The following is a 15,875-nucleotide window of genomic DNA, read 5'->3' as shown; positions in this document are numbered from 1 at the left end:
ACGGGGCCTGTGTTACCGATTTCGTTCATCGGTCATAAATGATCTATATACACACATCCATGTTTTTCATGATTAACAAGGTAATGTTCCAGATCATCTGGATGGTCCAACTTTTTTTTTAAATCCCCTTACTACTGAGATTTCAGGGCCAGTGTTTGCAGTTGTTAGTACTGTCAGACTCATTACATGTTCTTCTAGGTGACTCCTGATCTAAGGCGGGTCCCTGAGCTTGCGAGGTCAGGGGTCTTGAGACTCTGGAAGGCTCTGCCTAGAAGAATGTGCATGGGACCTCAGGGGACTCACGGGCCATCTGAAACCCATCCTTGGACCTCTGTAGTCCTTTACCTTGCCCCTGAAAGCCAACTTTGACCTTTGAAAAACATTAACCCAGAAAGCCGCAATCACTACTCCCTCATCCGGGGCCTCAGCTTTGGGGATGAAACTGTCCAAATGACCTGCCTCGGGGCGCCCCTGACAGTGGAGGGAGCCGGAGCCTCTGGGGATGACCCCAGGGAGGAGCCCCAGTCGCCCAGCACTTGCTGAGTGCCCGCGAACCTGTTAGCACCTGTGCACCGACCCTGGGGGCCCCCAGAACAGAGGGGGTAGGTCTAAGCGCTAGGAGACTGCTGGGGACTTGAGCAATCCAGTGGCGGGCAGTGCCCCCAAAAGGCGCCTGGAGCTCCGAGAGGGGAGGAGGGCTGGGGGCGGCCGGCGGGCAGGTGAAGCCCCTCCATGAACCTCAGGCCCCTCCCGCACCCTCATCTCCAGCCTCCCCTGTGGTGTGTGGACAGAACGCTCATGTGTCCTTGTTTGTAACACGCTTTGCAGGCCGTGTGGACCAGACTCGCCCCCGGCACCCACCACGTCTCCAGAGCCACCTTCTGTGCCCGGCCGCCACCTTGCCTCTGGAACCATGAGGTAGGAGCCCCACCGAGTGCAGCCCCGGCCCGTGGGGTCCCGGGGAGCAGTGGGGTCGGGGTGCTGGGCACACAGCCAACTCCCGTCCGGAGGCTTGGCTGTCCGTTTTCCGCATCCTGGGTGGGCTTCATTCAGCAGCCCCGCAGATGCTCCCGGCTGCCATCCAGGCCCCTTCACACAGTGTTTAATAACGAACTCAGATTTCGTCTCGCGTGCGGTGGGAACGGATAGACTCAGGTGGGGAAGGCAGGGCTGGCTTTAGGAAGAAGGCCCTGTGGTCCAAGGCTGTGGGTGGGAAGGCCAGTGTGGACGTGTGAGCGCCGGCATGGGGATTGACCGTGTGAGGCCTTCCGCATGAGGGAGGTTGGTTATGCGTCGGATGGGTAAGGTCTGGGCCGGCTCCTGGGCAGACGACCCCAGAGATCACCAAGGAGGGAGCAGAGTGCGTCTGCACCCTTGATCTGCTGCTTGTGGGGTGCTCTTCAAACTGGACTGCGGGGGGCCACAGGAAGGGGGCCTCTAATCCACATTCCAGTCCCAAGTCGGGGAGTGCCCGGGGAGTGCCCGGGCTGCAGTGGGTGTGAGGAAGACCTGGGAGGTCTTGAGTGGAGCTTGGAGGTGCTGCGCGTGGGAGACGGTCACACCGGGGGGAGGCCCTAGACACTTCGCACCGGGGAGGCCCTTTGAATACCAGTGTGGAGGAACCTCTGGTCTCGACACCTTCCGCATCACGGAGCGTCCACCGTGCGCGGCCATCCGGGGCTGGACCGACTGCAGGACCCTTGTTCTGACCTAAAGCCTTTTCTCTCCTCCCCTTCCCTGGGGTCAGTGGACCGCACACGCCCTCTGTGGCAGCTCTGGGTCTTGCTCTGGCCGATGGGCTGCAGAAGGGAACGAAGGGCATCAGGCCAGGGCTGCCACCCCGAAGTGAAGAAATGAGTGGTCCCCACAAACAAGAGGCCACGAAGGGTGAACCCCAGGAGCTGAAGGGAGCGTCGTGATACCTTGCTGCCCTTCATCTCTCTGTGTAGACCCTCTGTCCCCCCAAAGGATGCTGGTGGCGTGAGAGTTTTGTCCCCCGTGGTGTCCCTTCATGTGACAGGGGACAGGGAGGAGGCTTTCTGTGGCTGCGGCAGCTGATCCACGACGCCATTTACGCGAGTACGAGCGGCCGCGGGTGCCCAGACACCTGCCGCTTTCAGCACCGGGAGAAAGAACAGAGCAGATCTCACCTGGGCCGCCCTCAGAGTCTCTCTCTCTCATCACAGCCTTTGCCGCTTTATCTCTTTCCTTCCTGTTTTCGCACGTTACTTCCGTCTTCTGGACACACTGTTGCTGCACGGGAGCCGGCGTCCGACGTGTCTGCTGGGACTCCGTGCTCTCATGGTGCGCCTTCCTCGGCCTCACGGGCTTGTGCTCTCAGATGCACTCATCTGCTCAGGATTACCCTCAACACTGGCCCTGGGCGGCTTGTGCTTACCTAGTCTGTACCGCGAGACGAACCCGTGTGTCCTCCGGGCTCGGGCTGGGCTCCCGCCCCTGCTCCTTCCCTCTTGTTCGCACCACGTTGGCTCGGGCGCTGCAGGAAATGCAAATGAGTTGAGGGAGAAGGAGCCGTTTGTCCTCACAGTGGACCGACAGCCAGGGCGGCCAGTCTGTGCTGACCCCCAGGCGCCCGCGGCCTCTTCGGAATTCAGTGTGGACGGGATTACCTCGGTCTGTCCTGGGGTTCCCGTGTCCTCGTCCGGGAAGTGGGGACAGAGTCTGCAGATACAGAATATAGAACCACGCACCTGAGAGCCCGTCACCTGGTACGTAGTAGGCGCCCCGTAATGCAGTGTCGTTCTCTCCTTTGCCCGTGGTCCGTCTTCTGATGTGCCCCAGGTTAGGGGCGCCTTCTCCCCGGCGCTTGAGCTCGAGGAGAGTGCCGATCGCGCCTTTGCCCTGCACCGGTCGTTAACGTACATTATTGCATCTGCGTGAGCTGCCGAGCAGCCCTGTGAGCGGACGTGGGCCCCCATTCCCACACCGGGTCTTTGTCAAGTCTCCCAGTGCGTTTACCGGGAAGTGGCGAAGGTGATGCGTTCGGAGGTCACGGGAGGCTCTCCCTGCACACATTCCCCCGTGAGGGTGCTCAGTCCTCAGACTCCCCAGTCAGCTAGCACTTCCTTCCACTTACCAGTTTTAGTCCTCATCTCTAAGATGAAATTCCACAGCACAGCCGATTGTGGGTGCTCATGACCGCTTTCAGCCGGTCTGATTTTGATAGTGTGTTGGTGTATGTTTCTTCCATACAGACCCGGTGTTTGTCCACACTCCTGCCACCCGTGGTTGATACTTTGCATCAGATTTAGAAACCATCAGCGCCGATTGCTTCGTTTTTCTGCTTTCCTCTTCTTTCCCCGGGACTCTAACCACACGTACCCTCCAGTGATTGACGGTGTCCCACGGCTCGCTGATGCCCTGTTCATCTTTTTGTTTTGTTTTGTTTTGTTTTCTTTATTTTTTAGGTATTTTGGTAGTTTCTATTCCCATTTTTCATCTCAGACATTGTAATTTTAATTCTAGAATTCAGTTTATGTCTTTTTTAAAAAAGATTTTTATCTATTTGAGAGAGAGAACGCGAGCAGGGGGGAGGGGCAGAGGCAGAGGGAGAAGCAGGCCTCCCGTGGAGCAGGGAGCCCGACGCGGGGCTCGATCCCAGGACCCTGAGATCGTGACCTGGGCCGAAGGCAGACGCTTAATGACTGAGCCACCCAGGCAGCCCTGCCTTGAAGTTTTGGCAGCATCCTAGACATTGTAAATTTTATGTTGTTGTTGTTGTTGTTGTTTTAATTCCTTTCAATATATTTTTGAGCTTTGAACTGGGATGCCGGTAAGGTACTTGTAAACAGTTTGGTTCTCCTGAGGCTCCGTTTCCCACTTGGTTGGTGGGACTGACAGCCTTGAGGCCCAGGTCCCTGCAGTAAGACCCTTGTGCGGCTCTGCGGGGTGCGTGCCCACGGCAAGGGTTCTCCGCTCCAGCCATTCCCAGACCTGTGTGAGCTCCAAGAACGCTGCCCGCGCCTCCCACGGGTTCTGTCCCTGGCTCCGGGTGGGGGACGTGGCGCCAGCACGTGTGTGCGAGGCCCGGGGTCAGCCGGCTCTCTCCTCTGCGACGCTCAGCTCCGTCCCTTCAGCCGGGCCCATCCTGGCTCTTACCTCACCTGCCCTCTTCCCTCGGGGCGCCCTGCCCAGCACCGCTGTCATCCACTGTTCTGTCTGGCTTCTTAGTTGGCTGGGACGGGGGGGGGGGGGGGGGGGGGGGGGGGGGGGGATGGTAAATCCAGTCCTCGTGACTCCTTCACGGCCAGAAGCGTTACTCCTGTCTGTGTACAGAGATGTGCTCGTCTGCGCTATAAGGCTTTCGTTTATGCCGATTTTGTGGGTGAGGGAGCTGTTTTCACGTTTGAAAGAAAGGCCATCATTTCTCATTGTTCTGTTCTGCAGTCGGGACAGAATGAACTTAATTCTGCGTTGCTCCCCAGGCAGCGGCGGCGGGCGGGTCTCAGGGACCAAGTCCCCACCGTCTGCGGAGTCTGGCTCCCCCTGCCCCACACTTCAAGTCAGGAATGCGAAAAGCCCCGCTTCCTCCTCCTCCTCCTTGCAGTTTTGTTGAGCACAAGGAGCTGTGTGGGCACAGGGTTGGAAGTCATACTTAGGTTCAGATCTTGGCTCTGCCTCGGATGCATCACGTGACCTTGGACAAACTAGTGAACCTCTTCGTCTCTTCATCCGTAACATAGCAATATAAAGCAAGCCTGTTTCTTTTCTTTTCTTTTCTTTTCTTTTTAAGATTTGTTTACTTTAGAGAGAGAGAGCGTGCACGCGGTGGGAGGGACAGAGCGAGAAAGAGAATCTCCAGCAGACTCCCCACTGGGCACGGAGCCCGACTTGGGGCTCGATCTCACGACCCTGAGATCACGACCTCAGCCGAAATCAAGAGTCGGCCGCTCCACCGACCGAGCCCCTAGGCGCCCCTATAAAGCCTATTTCTTAAGGTTAGACGTGACCGTGGAAAACTGCTTCATTACTTTGCAGGTGCCCAGGGGAGGCAAACGAGGCTCCCGGGCTGACGGAGTCCCTCAGCCCCAGGCCCGCTGCTGCAGCCCAGGAGCTCCTGGGCTCTCCTCCGTTCTCTCCTCCTGCCCCGTCCTGTCCTTCCCGTCTGCCCCCTCTCCCCATCCCCAGGCCGCTAGCGCAGTGTGGGCCCCCCACTGTCCCCGCCAACATCTCTTTACTCTGCTTATTTGACGCCTGGTTTTCTTAGGTTGCAGTCCCGGGGGAACAGACCTCTAGATGGAGTGTTGGGGGGCGCCCTGGGGCACATCTGGGTGAGAGAACAGGGGCCGCGGGACGGGGCAGGGGAGGAGCTACGCCAGAACCCTGCATCAGCCCGGGGGACGTGCAGGGAGGCCTTGGGGGCCGGGCCTGTGAACACACCTCCCTTTCCTCCCCGCCTCTGCTGACCACAAGGCGGGGTGCTCCATCCCACGCAGCCAGTCTGCCTCCACGGGAGGGAAGGGGCTGCCCTTCTCTGTTGGCAGCGGGCAGGTAGGATGGGGAGGGGCTCCTGCTTCATCCACTGCCCCCCCAGTCTGCGAGCCCCCAGCACAAGCTTCCTCCGCATCCAGGCAGGGCTGTGCTGCTCCTTGTCTCTCCCTACTTCTCCCTGTGGAGCCAAGGAGAGCGAGGCCGGGGAAGAGCGCTCACTGGGGGCTGTAAGCTTGTGAATGAAGCTGTTCTAACTGCAGTTATTCCCCGACCTTGGTCTCGTTATGTTAAAAGAGGGTCCGGGGCGCCTGGGTGGCTCAGTCATTAAGCGTCTGCCTTCGGCTCGGGTTATGATCCCGGGGTCCTGGGATCGAGTCTCGCGTTGGGCTCCCTGCTCCGTGGGGAGTCTGCTTCTCCCTCTCCCTCTGCCCCTTCCCCTGCTCGCGCTCGCGCTCATTTTCTCTCTAATAAATAACATCTTAAAAAAAAAAAAGAGGGTCCGGGGACTGACTGAAGCTCGCATCACTTCTTTCCCTTCCTGTGGGCACACAGATGCCTCCCTGACACGTGCACCTCGCACTTTGCCGAGGACGGGCGGGCTCGTCCCAGGGGTGCGGTGGAGTAAGCACACCTGTTAGGTAGAGGACAGCCTTCTGTGCGCATTTCTCACCGGCCCCAGCAGACGTGCCCTCCAAGTCCCTGCTGTGCGTTTGGTTGCTGAGACCAGGGAGTCCGTTTCTTTGTCTCCTGCTGGGGACAGAGGACCCCCCTCCCCGTTAGCACAAGTTCTGTTTATTCAGCTGCCTGGCTGGGGACCCCCTACTAGCAGCTGCAAATGCGCACCTGGACACGGTCCCCTCCACACAGAAACAGGGCAGACGCCGATCACACGAGGGCGGCACCACTGACCCCCAGGACCCCCTGGGTGCAAGGAACTGTTCCTCTAACACAGTCAGACTGCACACACAGAGCCTCTGTTCCTTTGTACTGACATGTCAAAAGAGACCTTTTCCGGTCAATATTTTGCTTACAAAGGATGTCTCTGGTTTCACTCTTCTCAGAGTCCCGTTCCGCAGCCGGAATGACGGCTGATTCTGGAGTGGCCCCCGGGGCCAGCCCTCATCCACACCCTTGGGCTCTGGTCCTCGTCCTCTGCTGCCCGGTCCCCCTGCGCCCTCTCGAGCCCGGACTCCCCTCCCCCGGTCAGTCGGCGGGGTGGGGCACGTCCCCTGGGGGTGGAGTGCCGCTCTTGCCACATTCTCTCCTTCTCCACAGTGAGACTTTTAACTGGGCAAGTGGCCGTCCTGCGAGAGGTTTGCTTCCAGCCTTCCTGGAAGACCGACGTGGCCGTGTAGTTCAGTTTCCACGAAGGAGGGGGGCACCCTCCCTGACACTTGCCGAGAAGGAACCTGGTTGTCCCTGGGACTGCCGCTCTGCCTTCCCCGTGAGCCGCAACAGACCCCATGCTTCAACCACGCAGAGTAACAGTCTAGCCGGGGGGTGGGGGGGGCTGCGCAAGAACAAGGGGGAGCACGCGGGGTCCTGCGGCGGCGGGCCGGACGACACTGAGCTGCCCCTTAGGCCAGGCCTTGGCGAGCTTCTGTAAAGGGCCAGATAGCAAATAAATAGTTTAGCTTGTGGGCCACATACAATCTCTGTCACTCTTTCTTTCTGCTTTTTGGAACAGAGACAACACAAAGCCCTTTCTCAGCTTGTGGGCTTTGAAAAACAGGCCACGAGCTGGATGCGCATTGAGCCTGTAGGCTGTCGTGCGCGGACCACCCGTGCACCTCTGGACATGTACGATCAGCACAGGCGCTGTGACCTCCGGTCTCCCACCGGGGCCGATTCGCCCTTCTGTAGGTGGCCTGCCGGTTCCCCGCTCCCGGGACACCTGATCGCCACAGCACAGTGCAGCCCAGGACGCCCGGGCTCACGCGGGCCTCCGGCCTCAGCCTCCCGAGCAGCGGGGACCGCAGGTGTGCAGGCCACCGCGCCCGCCCGGCTACCTCTGGACATTTACGGGAGCGGGGATAACACGGTATCGTAGAGGGAGGGAAGGCTTCTCCAAAGAGAGGACACGGAAGCAGAGATCTGAGGCAGGGGGTGATACACGTTCCGATCCGGGCGGACAGCATGGAGGAAGGGAGGGCCCGAGGTGGGAGTGAGGTCGGCACCCGGGCCGGGTAGCAGCGTGTGGCCTCCTGACCCCCAGTCTCCTGGGCTGTGCCCTGCTGTATACGACCGCCTGTATACGTTTCCACTTTGCTAGCGGGCACAGCTTGGCCAGTAAAGGGCGCTCCTTCTGGTTCCTGTCGTTTTTCCTTCCCCTTCTCATGGGTAGCACCTCGGTGAACTTCACCATCCACTGGGCTGGAACTCGTGCTGGTAAATATTTAAGAACCAGTTCAGAGAGAAGAGAGCCCCCATTCGTGCTGCTCAGTGACCTCCCTGGAGCGAATCCTCCCACCACCAAGTGAAGTGCGGCTGGGGAAGGGAGTGCAAACCTGGTTCCTGCGAGTCTGTCCACACCAGCTGGGCTCACGGCTGGAAGCAACACCGTTGTCCAGGGAGGTCTGATTCAGTCTTGGCTGGGATGGGGGGGGGGCTCTGCTACTTCCTTGGGCACTGTCCCTCTCCCAGAGGTGGCACCTGTCCCCACTCTGCCCTTCCTCTATTCTCCGAGATCTCGCTCTCCTAGCTCACACTTTTGCATATCAGCCTTTCCCGTCCAAGTGACTCATGCGATTTGTCTCGTGCCTGGCCCTTTGTGGCTGTGGCCTTGTCCGTGGAAGCAGACCAGCACGGGGTGGAGACAGGGCCGGGAGCAGAGACCACTCACGGTGCTATTATGGGAATGAGCACGGCCCAGTGGCTGCGCGTCGTGCCCCGCCCGGTGCTCCAGTGAGTAGGCATTTGAATCCCAGGGCAGAGTGATGGTCTGCAGGTGGCACTAGGTAAACGGTTTTTCCTAAATCAAGGAAGCCGCAGGAAAGGCCTCCAGGAACTTACACCTTTTATGGAACCTAGTCCCAGAACTCACGAGACAGACGTAGGACTCCGGGGGCGTTTTCACCGTCAGGACGCGGGGCAGGCTCTTTTCTGGAATGAACTCTCGGGGGTCTCACGAGCTCTGAACCCCACCCGTAGTCGCCCCAACACTCCTTACACACGAGGTTTCTCTGCACCGCGAATTCTCAGATCCTGACTCAGACGCGCGCGGGCTGACTGAAGACCTTCCCACGGTGGGGACCCTCAGAGGGCTGCTTCCCCGAACACATCCTCCTCCGGCGCCCACCGCAGGGAGCTTCCCGCACTCACGGCGCTCGCGGGGCTTCCTCCTGTGATGCTGAAGGAGGGTGGAGCTCTGCTTGGATGGTTTCCCACAGTCACCGCTCTTTTCTCCGGAAGGAACTCTCTGGTGGGTTAGAAGGTGTGAGTCATAAATGGAGACTTTTCCACACTCCCTACACTCGAGGCCTTTCTTCCCTGTGGGCGTCTTCTTACCGGGGACAGCCATCCGCCTGCCACCTTGCCCCGGGGCCGCGCCCATCCCTGCACTGTGGGGTCTCTCACCGCTGCCTGCTCTAAAGTGCCCCCGGCCTCAGAGGTGGTTTCAGATGCAGGGGCGCCGCCGGCGAGTCCACTGAGTCGCCTCCTGCAACAAGGGCTGCCAGAGTAAACACGCCTGTCCTGGAGGTGCGGAGCCACTTGGCACGGGGCCACTTGGGTGAGAATTTATACTTCTTTTTTTTAAGATGTTATTTATTTATTTGACAGAGAGTTGGCACAAGCAGGGGGAGCAGCAGAGGAAGAGGGAGAAGCAGGCTTCCCGCTGAGCAGGGAGCCCAATGCGGGGCTCGATCCCAGGACCCCGGGATCATGACCTGAGCCGAAGGCAGACGCTTCGCCCACTGAGCCGCCCAGGTGCCCCAGGATTTATACTTCTGGCATGAAAATAGAAACTTAAAAAATATTCACTACAGAGGCGGCTCAGTCAGCTGGGCGTCTGACTCTTGGTTTCGGCTCAGGTTATGATCTCGGGGTCGTGGATGGAGCCCCTCGTCGGGCTCTGTGCTCAGCAGGAAGCCTGCTAGAGATTCTCTCTCTCCCTCTGCCCCTACTGCTCACGCTCTCTCTCTCTCTAAAATAAATAAATATTTTAAAAATATGAGATTAAGTATTATTTTCAAGAAATTGGGGAGTGGCCAGCTGATGTTGTGGGGGATGGGAAACACAAGAAAGTAGGGTCGCAGGGTTAGGGAAGGGCAGGAAGTCTGCTCCTCCTGACTCTGGAACCCTTCCCTCCGCTCGCTGCCCCATCGGCAGACGGCTGCTGGAAAGGGTCCCCCAGCAGCTGGCTCCCTTATGGAGGGGACGGCTGCCCATTCCTGCGTCCACCTGCTTGGTGCTGCCTCCCCCTCTGACCTGCTCCTTAAAGAAGAGTGCTTTGCCCTTTTGCTCTCAGACATCCATAACACTGTATGTTTTAATTGTTTGTGACACTCTCTCTGGTCCAAATAGAGGACAAAAAACCATTGCTTGAAGGTGACTTAAGAGCATTCGATTTAAAAAATACACTTTCTTGGCACGCCCGGCTGGCTCAATCAGAGCGTGCCCCTCTTGATTTTACGGTCATGAGTTCAAGCCTCACTTTGGGCGTGGAGCCTACTTAAAAAAATAAATAAAAACTTTAAAAAATGCATTTTCTCCACATTAAATGCTGTGGTTTAAGAAGTCTGCAGTGTATTTGCTGGGGAAACAAACAACCACAGCTAGCTAGCTTCTTTTGAAAAGTAAAGTACCCAGTTGATAAATGAGTAGAGATTTAGTAAACAGAAGTAAAAGAGACAAAAAAAAAGAAAAATTCTGGAATAAAGGCAAGGAATGCTGGGAGCTAAGAACATACTTCTGGAATAGACTCTTAAGATCAACCTCCATTTCTAGTTTCCCCCCGTTTGTTGCTAAGAGCTGTCAAATGCTTCCGTTTGATGGGGGGGTTGTGATGCACAACCAAGTATGAAATGGAATCTTCTTGATGAGCAGCACATCACCGCGACGTTCCCTTGGTTCCTGAGGCTCTGGTCTAGGCTCTGCCCCAGGCAGGGAGGGGAGGATGTGTATGGGGATGACTCAGGCAGGGAAGGAAGAGATGGGCAGGAGCTAAGTGCTGACCTCCTCGTTTCTAGCAGGGGCGCGGGCGGCAGACGAAGGTGACCATAGGCTGTATCTCAGACCGGAATGGCTTGATAGCTTAAAGAGTCTGTTTTGGGAGGCCTGGGGAAGTCAAGAGAGAAAGGATCTGAAAGCCGGCCTCTAGCTCAGGGAGTGATGACCTAGGCGTGGAGAGCAGTGGGCCTAAGGAGGCAGGACGGGAATGAAGGATTTCCTGGGGGTGTGTGAGGGCTCCCTGAAGCTGGGGAGGTGGGCGGCGAGGCTTCGGAGCCAGACGTGATAGAAGCTTTATTTCATCTTTAGGGTCTCCCTGTGAGGCAGTTTATCATTCTCCCTCCTCACTGTAGAGGTGACCAAGCAGCCTAAGTCTTTCAGAGTGATGACAGCGAACTTCTGAGCACCTACCATGTGCCCTTTATACTCCCTCCTCCTCTCCCTCCCAAGTCCGGCTCCCCACCATGCTCTGGCAAAGGCTGGGTCCGCTTGGGCTGGAGCTGGATGTCCCCAGGTGCCTTCCCCTCCCACGGCTCTTTCTGTGCATCTCGGGCAGGACGGTCAGGATCTGCTCCTCCGTGTGCCTCTCGGGCCTCAGCCACTCACAGCAGAGCACCCACAGTCGGCTCAGGGGCTCCAGGGGACCCTGAGTCTCCTGGGAGCAGAGCTGCCTGAACCGCGGGCGGGAGATCTCTGGACCCGGAGAGTGGTTCCCTTGTAGCCCAGTCTCGAACTCCCACGTCTCTTGCTCTGGCGCCATCTCCCTAATCGTCCCTTGATCCTGTGTGCGCCCGTGGACCAGAGTTCTAGCTGCTGCTAGTGGTACAGCCATCCTAGCCTGGACTCGCTCCGGAGAAGGCCCACACCCGCGGCAGGCTTTCAGGGGCACCCTGCAGCATAAGAAAAAGCATTCTGCTTTCCGCGCTCACTAAACACACTCAGCTTCGCCAAGGAGCCAAACCCTGCAATCCCTTCTTCTCCATCCCTCCCTCCGTCTCTAGGATCCTGTTCCACTAAGAGTCATGCCTTTGAGAGACTTGCAGTCTGGTGGACAGATACGTATGGTGCTTTCCACGATACTAGACAAAGGCTAAGAAAGAAAACAAAACACAGCAGGAGAAAAAATGTCCCCGGGGCCCACAGGAAGCCACAAGCTTCCAGTATCAGAGCCCAGACGCGAGCCGCACTCGGTGCGATGTAACCTGCCTGTTTCCAGTGACGGATTCCAGCGCACGGGAGAGGCAGCCTCCGACCAGGTGGACCCCTCCACCGTTTCTCAAATTTATGTAGTGGCCACAGCAAAAGAAGCATTTTAATTCCATCGAGGGAATAATTCAAAGGCCCCGGATCTGCAGCAGCGCCCTGGATACAGGGCCGCCAGGAGCAAGACGGCGTCTCCGGGAAGGCGTCCAGCGTCAGGAAGGTCTAACGGGGAAGGAGAGGGGCCCCCGGGGGTTCCCCAGCTGGACGTCCCCGCCAGCCTCACTCTCCTCCCTGGAGCAACCCCCCCCTCCGCCGCCCCGCGCTCCCTGCACTGCCCGAACGACACCTGCCGCGGACACCTGCCCGGACGACACCTGCCGCGGGGACCCGGACCCCTGCACGCAGCCGTCGCCGCGCCGGCCTCTGCTCCTGCCCGGGCTGCCTGCAGAGAGCCTTCCGGCCGGCACAACCCACACGGCCCCGCGAAGCCACAGCTGCTGACCGCCGCCACGGCCCTGAGCCCGCAGGAGCCTGCGCTCCCGCCCGCAGCCTGCCAGGCACCTGCGCGGCCGCCCCTCCCAGAAGCCCGCGGGCGCGGATCTCCGCGGGGGCGCGCGTGGCGGGGTGGGCGGGGCGGCGAGGGAGGGAGCCACGCCCAGCGGAGGGGAAGGGGAGAGGCGCGCGAAGTGGGGAGGAGCCCCGCCCAGTGATGGGGGAGGGGAACCGAGCCCAGCGGAGGAGGAAGGGGGGAGCCCCGCCCAGGGGGGGTGGGGGAGGGGAGGGAGCCGCGCCCAGCGGAGGGGGAGGTGAAGGGGAGTCGTGCCCAGCAGGGGAGGGGAAGGGGAGCCCCGCTCAGCAGAGGGGGAGGGGAGGGGGAGCCCCGCCCAGCGGAGGGAGAGGGGAAGGGGAGCCCCGCCCGGCGGTGGGGGAGGGGAGGGAGCCCCGCCCAGAGGGGGGAGGGGAGCCCCAGAGGAGGGAGGGGGAGGGGAGCCCCGTCCAGTGGTGGGAGGAGCCCCGCCTGGCGGTGGGGGAGAGGGGAGCCTGTCCAGCGGGAGAGGAGGGGAAGGAACCCCGCCCAGAGGGGAGAGTGCGAGGGGAGGGAGCCCCGCCCAGAGGGGGGACGGGAGGGAGCCCTGCCCGCCTGTGGGGGAAGGGGAGGGGAGCCCCAGAGGAGGGAGGGGGAGGACAGAGAGCCCCGCCCAGAGGGTGAAGGAGGGGAGGGAGCCCCGCCCAGCGGTGGGGGAGGGGAAGGGGAGCCCCGCCCAGAGCGAGAGGAGGGGAGGGAGACCGAGAGCCTTGGCTGCTTGGGGTTCTGGGTCCCGGTGGCCCCTTCTCCACCTGCTCATCACAGCGGAGGGAGAAGTGACCCTCAAGGAGGAAACATCCCCAGCCACTGGGCCTGCCCGCCTCCTGTGGGTCACTAAAAACCAATTCCTGGGAGGTGAGGGGAAATCTCCGGGCCTGTTTATTGGAGTAGGGGGTTGGGGCTTGGGACAGAGGAGACCCAGTACTGCCATCTCGTTTCCCAGCAAAAATCTAACCTGTGAGTGGTAGGGACGGTACCTCTTAAGAGAATGGAAAAGCACCCAGCTTCCACATAGAATGTAGTGCAGCTTGAGCAAACCAGTGAAAATAAGAATTCCTTTAGATCAGAAGAGGAAACCAAAGCAAAATCACAAACTGTCTAGGAGGCAATTAAAAGAATGCTCACTGGAGAAATCTGCGGGATCCAGCAGCAGCCGTGGGGACACTCTGTGGCCTTCATTACCTCCCTGATTACCAAATACAGATTTAAAACAAACATTTGTCTTCAGACATCTCAAGAGCTTAGTACAATAAGCCTGAAGAAATAAGCATGAGTGGATTAATAAAGATTAAAAACTACAATCATTGACATGGAAAATTGAAAAATAATAAAAGGCATCAATCCAAATGCTGACTCCTTTGAAAATAGCAGTAAATCAACGTATTTCGAGCGTGATGAAGGAAAAAAAGTAAAAAGTAAGAATGATAGGAATGAGAAATAAAACATAACTACAGAATCAGAAGGCATGAAAAGAATTAGAGACCATGACATCCTATTTGAAAACCTACACGAAGTGGATGGTCTCCTAGCAAAATGTAAATTATGAAAATTGTGTGTAGGAGCTAAATGTGTGATTCCGGGGTGGGCTATCACAAGAAAGTGTTACAGAAGAATTACATTCAGATGTCACATGAAGTACTACTTTTTAGGAAAACAACATTTTTAAAATGGGAACCATTAAAATTTTTGACTAGAAACCGGCCACCAAGTTTAATTTGAAATAAATGGATACCTCTCCCAAGCAAAATAGAGTTTAACCTGTTTTTTTCCCCTGCAATATATAGTTTATGGTTATGTGTAAAGGGGAAAGAAAAGCAAGAATATTACACACACTATGCTCTTGTGATGAATATAGTTTTCAATAATACAACTAGACAGTTATAAGCATGGACACTCATTTGTTGAACAAAAATATATATGTAAATCTGGGCCTGGGTTGAAGGTGAGCAAATACAAAAAAAATAGTTCCTTGTTTTTAGGAAGCTGAAAGGGTGGGATGCCTGGGTGGCTCAGTTGGTGAAGTGTCTGCCTTCAGCTCAGCTCATGATCCTGGGGTCCTGGGATCGAGTCCGCATCGGGCTCCCTGCTCAGTGGCAAATAAAATCTTTAAAAAAAAGAGTACATTAAAAAAAAGAAGAAGCTAAAAGGCTATGTAGTTGAGAGCATGAAGAAAACAAGAGAATATACATAAAAGATCTGCAGTATAATAATAGTTTCCGGGGAGAAACAAAGGACTTTGGCCAGTTCAAACAAGTCCTGCTTGAGTGTTTGAATTTTTCTTACAATGAACAATGTAAAAAAACAAAAAAGTGCCAAAGCATTTCCCTTTAAAGAACTGAGTGTGTGCTGGGCAGAACCCATCAGACGTGTTATCTGCATTTGTTTATTTATTTTTAAAAGATTGTATTTATTTATTTGACACAGAGAGAGAACAGCAGGGGGAGCGACAGAGGGAGAGGGAGAAGCAGACTCCCCGCCGATGGTGGAGATTGGAGCTCTGACCGAAATCTTTGCCACGGTCACCACCAACGTAAAGTCTCCTCCCTGTGTGAATCCTCTGGTGTGAGCTCCTGCTGAAAATCGCCCCGCACTCCTTACGCTTACAGTTTCTTCCTGGGGTATGGGTTTCCTGATGCCGAGTCCGTCCTGACTTCTGTTTGAAGGTCTGGCCACGTGCCCCCTGCTCTTATAGCAGCAGCTGATGTGTGGCAGGTGGGTTCAGATGGCACATTCTCACGTCCTCCTGATGTGCAAGTTTTCCCTCTCCTACACGGGTTTGGTTAAGGGGAATGCTCACTTGGCTGAAGCCCGTGTCCCCCTCAGAAGGGGACTGTAGCCGTCCAGCCTCTGATGGGTCTGCCCACTGCCTCTCCAAGCTGCTCTCACATTTGCCGGTGCGAGGACTTAGACCCGTGGGCATCTGTACTGGGTGTCCTGAGTCTCCCTTCGGAGATTTCCTGTGTTAGCTTCCATTCCTTGCTCTCGGTTTTCCTTTCATTATCTGAACCATATTAGAAGTATAAATAGTTGCCTTCTCACGCTAGGAGAAAAGAAATTCCTAGAAGGGGAGGCAAGTGATCAATGTAAAAACATTTCAATGTTTGGATTGAGCTTCTAAGTCCTCAAAAATGGTTCTGTAATCTGGGAAAGAGATAGGCTTCTAAACCCTACTTTGGCGTCTGTGGTCTGTACAAACATCCCCAAAGCTGGCTGATTGTCAGAGACACCCCTGGAGAGCCTCTGAATCTTTACGTGGGTCCACTTCATTCTCTCTGCAGACCGCCTTCCTCCTTTACTACTTCAGCTCCTGGGTCTTAAAACGTCCTTTATTCAAAAGACCAGCCCTGGCTGAACTAGATTTTCCGAGTTCCAGAATCTCAGAATAGAGGGTCCAGTTGTTCCAGCTTAGGGCAAGAGGCAGGCAGGGGAGAGAGCGGGGCTGTGGGGGGGTCACACATGGTGAACT

General features: G+C 56.9%; 1 protein-coding gene across 2 annotated transcripts in view; it reads left to right on the top strand.

The window, feature by feature from the left end:
* The window catches only part of RABEP1 (rabaptin, RAB GTPase binding effector protein 1), a 204,810-nt gene that overhangs the window by 10,037 nt on the left and 178,898 nt on the right, over nt 1-15,875 (top strand). For both annotated transcript variants that reach the window (XM_036078318.2, XM_036078319.2), the window contains exon 2: nt 829-918. The gene's annotated coding sequence lies outside the window, so the exon portion shown is untranslated. The remainder of the gene's footprint in view (nt 1-828; nt 919-15,875) is intronic.

The sequence above is a fragment of the Halichoerus grypus genome, chromosome 2 (genome assembly GCF_964656455.1).
Source record: "Halichoerus grypus chromosome 2, mHalGry1.hap1.1, whole genome shotgun sequence".
Lineage (NCBI taxonomy): Eukaryota > Metazoa > Chordata > Mammalia > Carnivora > Phocidae > Halichoerus > Halichoerus grypus.
This window is presented reverse-complemented; position numbering and strand designations above follow the sequence as displayed.